Raw genomic sequence first — 7,862 nt, 5'->3', positions numbered from 1 at the left:
GAAATCACTGTGATGAACATCAGGTTAAAATCTGAATGAATATATGTCCCTCTAGTCATTCTGGAGAAAAAATGTCCCCCAAAATCAAAAGCCATTTTTGATTAACTGGGAGAAGGATGTATGGTTTGAAGTAAGAGTTCTTGAATAATTCATGTACTACGTGTGGTCAGAATCATGACAAAACAGGGAAGTTACATCCCACTTGGGATGTTGGTACACTTGTGTGCATCTTTACCAAGAAGACTCAGATGAAATAAAGGGAATAAAAGAAATTAAAAATGGGATAAAACAGTCGGGTAGGTAAAATTATTCAAATGCGGTAGGAAATAACACTTTCAAAAGGGAGAAAGTAGAAGATAATGTACAGGAACCACAGAATGATAATTGTGGGAAAGCAGATTAATTCATTTACTCAGCTCCTGGCCTTGATTTGAAGGACCTGCAGTCAGGATGGATGCATCTGCTTGCAGACCCCCTTAGGAAACAGATAAGATGCATCCAGCATTGTGAGGAAGGATCAACAGGACTGACATAGAAACATATAGTGTTGAAGAATATAGAGGGGAATAGAAGGGATAGGAGCAGTGCTGACAGAGATAGGTGCACTGGGCTGACTTTTGGATTGGAAACTGTTTTCTGGTTCTCTCTACATTGCCCTGCAACCAATTAGGCACTTTCCTAGATCAAATAATGATCTGCTTCCCTGGGAGGGAGGGAGGGACTCACTGAAAAAAAAATAGCATGAACTTGTAGATAAAAAATCACAAAAGTAGAAAATGAGAAACACTTATTAGGAGGCATAAGATATTCTGTAAGCTTACTGGTGGGTAGAAGAGCAAAGAAAGATCTTTAAAGAAAAGGAAAGGATACCCAATAGTGGAAGATGCTGAGAATTCCAGCATTGTTAGAGGCTTTTTTTTTTTTTCTTCTCTCCCAGTCTTCCCTAAAAAGCCTAATTGCTTAACACAATTAACATATATGGAATTAGAGGTAAAAATCGCATAGTGTAGGAAAAGAAAAGGCAAGAGATTTGTGAGATGTTTTCAAATTTGCTCGGCCAAGTAAAATTCACAGCAGGGGCCTCAGGAAACGGAATGAAACTATCTCAAAGCCATTAGCATTTGTATCTGAGAACCCATGCGGAATGGATAAAGTTCCAAAAGACTGTAAAAGGGCAATAATAGCACTAATCCTTGAAAACCAGGAGAAGGAAATACCATGAAAAGGCCAAAAAACTATGTACTGTTTAGCTTAACTAAGTCCTGTGAAGTATTGGAGTATTGAAAACTCATTGCAAATAAGATGAAAAGTAACAGTTGTCATCGATTTGTCCAGTACAAATCATGTCAAACCAAATTATTTCTCTTTATGTCAGGGTAACAGGCAAGAAGAAAGAGCAGACATGATTTATTATGACCTGAAAGGCTTAGGCACCATTTCACATGGCAGTTTCACGCAGAAGTTAGGGACCTACATGATACCTTTGCAAGGTGGCTGCACAGCTAGGTGCAAAAATAAAGCTCAGAAGAGAGGTTTTGTTGGCTTGTTGTCAGACTGTAAGGATATATTAGGAAGGGATCCAAAAAGACCTATGCCAGGCTGGACACCACTCTGTGCTAATGTCCTGTATCAACTGCAGAGGGGATGTTTACCACATTTGGAAACTGTATAAATCTGTCAAGGGCTACAAAAACTGAAGATGACAGGATATGAATTCAAAGTGACTTTGACTGGTAGGAGAAGTGTCCTGAAATACTAATGTTTGAATTATATAATGACAAGTGAAAGGTTTTATATATTGACAGAAAAAATCAATTGCAGAAGTGCAAAATGAAGAAGGTTGGCTTGGCCTTAATTTTTCTAAGAAGAAACTAGTTTTCTGATTACAAACCAAATAGGATTTAAATTTTTATTTTATTTGATTATTAATTATTAATGCAGTCATGTTACATGGATGATATGCCTGACTGGAGAAAGGTACCTTCTTGTGCCTGGGCTTTTAATCAGACATACCTATTCTGTTCTCCTCCATGCTCCTGTTTTGTCATTTAACAATGTATGGTCCATCTCTGCTTTTATCAACTGCTGAGTGCCATGAGCTTCAGCCGTCTTTTTTTCCAAAACTATGAAAGGAAGTCTTTTAGTCCTGGATGGCCCTTCTTCAGCAGCCAAGAAAGACAGCATGTGTTAGAAGTTCAGCTCCCTATTTATTTCCCGTTGATGGCTACCTTTACTTGAAGCTCAGGCCACTTAACTGATGATACTTCTAAGTATTGGTGTAAATATTACCACTTTCTATCTCCAATGTAGTATGGCACTCCTCACAAGGAAATGTCACTGAGATCTAGTGCAATGAATTAGGCTTAGCTGATCATTTCTTTGTATCACAGGAAAAATTAGGCTGTTTCTTAAGTATCTAAGTAGTATCTAAGTAATTACTAGGTAAACATAATTTATAAATCTGTACAATTTATAGTCATATATGTATTTACGTATTCTTATATATGGCATATAGAGTCATCAAAATGGAGGAATCGTATATTTCTAAATATCTGAACTGGCTGAAATCCGTACAAAGTGTTATTCAAGTCTAAACAAATTGATGAAGTTCAGGAAGATTACCCAGAAAAAAAACTGTAGGGAATGAGATTTGTCACACTGTAGAGATGGTGTACATTCTTAAATTAGACTAGACAGAGTACTAGTAAAAACATTTTAGTGAAGTGTTGAAAGTATCAGTGTTAAATCCATAACAGATAAAGATGTAAGGCAAAACTCTTTAGTGAGAGGGAGTGAGAGACCCATGAAGTTACCCAGCTGTCATTAAAGGAATGAATGCGTTTTTGTAATACAGACAAGCTTTCACAGAAGACTGAGTGCCTATGATCTCAGATGAACAGACTTAAAATTAAGCTAGATTTTTATCTACTTCTGAAATTAAATGTCTGGTCTTATGAATGCTCTCATGTATTTAAATATGAAACCTCTGCTATCACAAGCATTTTTACTCCTTGACTTGATGTTCTAGTGAAATTTCTTCCTGGAAAATTTAGATTACTCCATTGTGAGTCACTCAAGAGCCTGGGGAGTGCAAAATACTTAGTATGAGTATGATTAACTCTGCATACAGTGACATAAATATGAAGACGTTCTGCACACATTATTTAAATTGCGTAAGGGCATGTATGAGGTATTCTTTTCTTAATTAGGGCAGAGATTGTATTTACATAATTCATCTTGATTATAAATGTTCTTACAAGGTTCTGGAAAATTGTACAGAACCCTCTTCAGAAATATTTGCCCTGTCTTAGTATTGGGTTTTGTTCTATTTACTAGTAGTTCAATGGTTAGCCTTGCTGCACTGAAGTCCTTTTTCTGAACCTGTCTATAATCTCCTTTTCCTGATATAACGTAATAACATATTAAAAAAAAGATAGTAAAAACACAGAATTGACAAGGATATTTCACTACCTGAAAAAATTAGTAACTAATTTTTAAGTTGACAAGAATTTACATTGACAGTTGTCAATTACTCTGGTATTGCTATTTAAAGAGAATCATATGAGTAAAAAAAGGGACAAAATCTTAAAACATTTCCTAGAATTTACAAGTAAACTGTTGTTAGCTCTCTTGAAATGTACAGCAGACATAAATGGGACTGAGCGTTAGGAAAATTACAAAGAAAAAATAATATGTCAAGTCGAATAAATGGAATGGTCAAATGCAAGGACCTGCACATGGGTCGGGGCAAACCCAAGCATAAATACAGGTTGGGCAGAGAATGGATTGAAAGTATGCCTGAGGAGAAGGACCTGGGGATGTTGGTTCAACGCAAAACTCAGCAAGAGCTGGCAATGTGTGCTTTCAGCTCAGAAAGCCAACCGTATCCTGGCTGCATCAAAAGCAGCATGGCCAGTAGGGTGAGGGAGGTGATTCTTCCCCTCTACTCTGGTCTCGTGAAACCCCACCTGGAGCTCTGTGTTCAGCTCTGGGGCCCCCAGCACTAGTAGGGGAAGTATTAGAACATGAAATTATTAGAACAAGGCCACAAAGATGATCAAGGGGCTGGATCACCTCTCCTATGAAGACAGGCTGAGGGAGTTGGGGTTGTTCAGCCTGGAGAAGAGAAGGCTCCAGAGAGACCTAATAATGGCCTTCTAGTACCTACAGGGGGCCTACAGCAAAGCTGGGGAGGGGCTCTCTCAGGGAGTACAGTGGCTTTAAACTGAAAGAGGGTAGATATAGATTAGATGTAAGGAAGAAATTCTTGACTCAGAGGGCGGTGAGGCACTGGAACAGGTTTCCCAGAGAAGCTGTGAATGCCCCATCCCTGGAGGTGCAACCTGGCTTTGAGCAACCTTGTTCTAGTGGGAGGTGTCCCTGCCCATGGCAGGGGGGTTGAAACTAAGTGATCTTTAAGGTGTATTCTAACCCAAACCATTCTATGATTCTATGAAATTATCAAGTCTATAAGTTTGTGGTTTTTTTTTTAGTAATACTATTACTATTAATAATGCAACATGTGTGCATTACATTTGTGAGGTATGAAATAAAATATATTAATAAGTTAAAGCTATTGCCTACAAAATCAGTTTGTGCCACACTACTGATATCCTTTAAATTAAGCAGTTAGATGAAGAAATCTTTTCCCTCTATTTTTTTAATCTGTTTGTCTGCTGTTTTTATCATCATGATTTGTTGTGCTAGACTATACTAGGTGTACAGCAAAGTACAGAATATTTTTATCTCTGTGGCTTACAACTACGTGCTAGTTTGGGACACACAGTAGCTAGATTTCATAAGTCCAGTCTAATCCTGGCACCTCTCTCAATGCAGACAATTCTGTTCCTATTCCTTTGATTGAAAGAAGTGGTTGATTGTGTTATCCATATGAGCAGCAGGCTGACTAACAAAGATTAAAGGGCACATGATCGTGTTCTTGCCAATGACAACAGAAAGAATAATGGCATGCTGCCACCTTCTATCGTTATGAGCCCTCCTTTGATTTTCCCCCGTACAGTTTCAAAAGAGGAATTTTAGCTTTAGTTAACATAAGGTAACTTTTTGTGGAATCATTCAGTAATATCAAATAACCATAGTTAATGTATTATAGAAGTTGCATGGTTTTCTTTCCTTTAAAGTTAGTGATGTTTTCACACAGTTTTTAATCAGTTTAAATGAAACACTCTGTTAGTAAGAGATTGAGTTACTCTAACTGGAAGGTAGTGCAAAGGAGGCATGATGGACTCTTTTAATCTGATCAAAGCAGATGGAATTTTTTAAGATCTATTGAGGACTACAGCAGGCAAAGCATGTAAGATTGTATGCATAAAAATATCTTGACACTTTCAACAATTCTGTCTCTATTATGGCTGGATTCCTTCAAATCCTCTCATGTAGTACCCAAAGAGTAATTTCTGTAAAGGTTTTGCAAGATGGGACAGAGCAGATTAGGGAGTTCTTGGCATGAAATGATTTACACATTCCTGGTGTGATATGTGCATTGTGAAGTTTGTTAGGAGAAAGGTGCCATATTGATAACGGATTAACATCTCCTGATGATCCAAGTATCATGCTGTGAAATGAGTTGATATTTCTGTTTACTAAAAATAAAGGTTCATGTGTTGAGTTAATTTTTCACTGCAAAATGAAAAGCATTTTTTATTTCCAATGGTTTTATTTTATTAAGATATTCTTGATTGTTATTGATTAGGAAAACATTTATCTAAATTATCATTTAGCAATTAAATTTCAGATCAAAGATCTTTTTTTTCTCTTGCTTTTTTTTTTTTTATAAATCTGTCATAATTTGCTTATCTATATCAGTCAAGGTTAGCCAAGCTACTACCAGATTTTCAGAGTTGAGATTCATGAATGTCTACAATATTGGCAACTCAAATCATAAGATGGCATTTTAATTTCCTAATTAAGTGTCTCAGGCACTTATAAATCAGAAATAACAAGTAGTTGCTGCCCACAAATCAGTTTGCTCACACATGCTTTGCTGCACTTGCGATTAGACAAGGTCATACAAACAAATATCCATTCTAATAAGAAATCCCTCATGAGAAGCATAAACATTGAACCACAAGATGCAAACATGACAGAACAAAACATCAGCTGACAAGCACCTTTCAGGTGCCTGAAATATGTTTGACTGAACCAAACGTTCTTTGCTAGATCTAATTTGCAAGAAATGTTGCAGGCATGTAAAATGTAAACAATGCTACAATTTAGTAAGGAGTTCACAGGGAGAAAGTTCTTCAATAGCTGATTAGAGTGAATTGACTAGATGGGCCTGTCTTCAGGGATCTGAGCAATATGAAAACTTTGGTTAAATAAGATTTTTCTGTGTATATTTTTACCGTTCACCTGTGAAAGCCTCAGATTATGAAATGTGCCTCTGTATGGCTGAATGTATGCTCCTTTGTCTACTATGTTCTGGTCCTTAATACCTAATAATTTTTTGTGCTAAAGTGTTTCACCTTTTATTTACATAACTAGCTAGAATGAGAATTTAAAGAAAACTACAATTAAAAAAAAAAAAAGATAAATTATTTCCTATAACATATTGTGATTGAATAGACAAAAGACAATAGTTACCCAATATCACTCCTCAAACATGTAATTTTTGCTATTCCGTATACAGATCACATTCCTGCTGTGCTAGGAACATCAGCAGTTAAGTAATAACACAAATACTTCTCCTGGAATAACCAGTGTGTCAGCAGTTAGAAACAGAACATGTGGGAGGCAATTCTTAGGTAGACAACTGGGGTGAGAAATTGTAGTGCTGATGTAGGAGACTTGAGGGGTCTCTCTGGGAGTTCAAACCCACATCTACCCTATTAGGATAAGACTCACGACACCCATCTAGAAAATTTGAGCAGACCTGTATCCCACCATAGCCATCTAACCTCTGACAATGCATCAAAATTATCTTTCTGGATAATTACTTGCACTTGAATTACACATTTCACACAAACACCAAAGTTTAGGAACAGAGCAAGTTGCAGTGTATACCTTTGCAAGACATCACTCCCATAGCTACTTCCTCTGAATAATTACATAGCAGAACTTCATTAATGACTTAGCAGCAGGGTAGCTTGTAGCTTCCTCTAGGAAACAGACTAGTAATGCAGAAAAAGGCGGAAATCACATACATAAAATGGTGCATATTTACATTTTATGCTTCAAATCTCTGCAAATCTGACACTAAGTTTCAATAGAGAAGCTGAAACGTGTTACTGAAATAAGACTTGCTTCAATGGTATCCCCTGATCAAATGATGAAAGGGAAAGGAAACAAACAGTAACTTATATTCATATGTATTTCTGTTTCTGTATTTTTAGTTAGAATTTCATAAAAAGAACAGCTAAAAGCTGATCTTGTTTAATGGAAATCACTGTATAGGTCCCTACAGAGGAGAAAAAGAGCAAGAAGTTTCATTTAAAGTGACAGCTGATTTCTGCAGTCTGTTAATGATTTCCTCAGAGATTCCTGAAAGCATCCTGAAAACAAACGAATAAAAATTGCAACATCAATGGTTTTCTCTGGGAAGGCACTCTTGCTGCAAAATTCCTTGGCCCACCGAGAGTGGGAAGTATCATTTGCAAGCACATTACTCACTGTTATTTGAGACCTCATAATATGCTGAAGACTTAGCATGCCCACATCCCCCCATACTGACATAATTTGTCAGCAATTACTTCATTGCTAGTCCATTTGAGCTTAGAAGATAAATAAATAAGCGTATGGTATCTCTGTGCTTTATTCAACTTTGCTACTAGAGGCTACCCTGTTAAAAATCTTAGATGCTGCTGAGAACAAGTGTGGGAGTTTTAAAAAAATGTAATGAAATA

Source organism: Anser cygnoides, chromosome 1, assembly GCF_040182565.1.
Source record: "Anser cygnoides isolate HZ-2024a breed goose chromosome 1, Taihu_goose_T2T_genome, whole genome shotgun sequence".
NCBI classification, from domain to species: Eukaryota; Metazoa; Chordata; class Aves; order Anseriformes; family Anatidae; genus Anser; species Anser cygnoides.
This window is presented reverse-complemented; position numbering follows the sequence as displayed.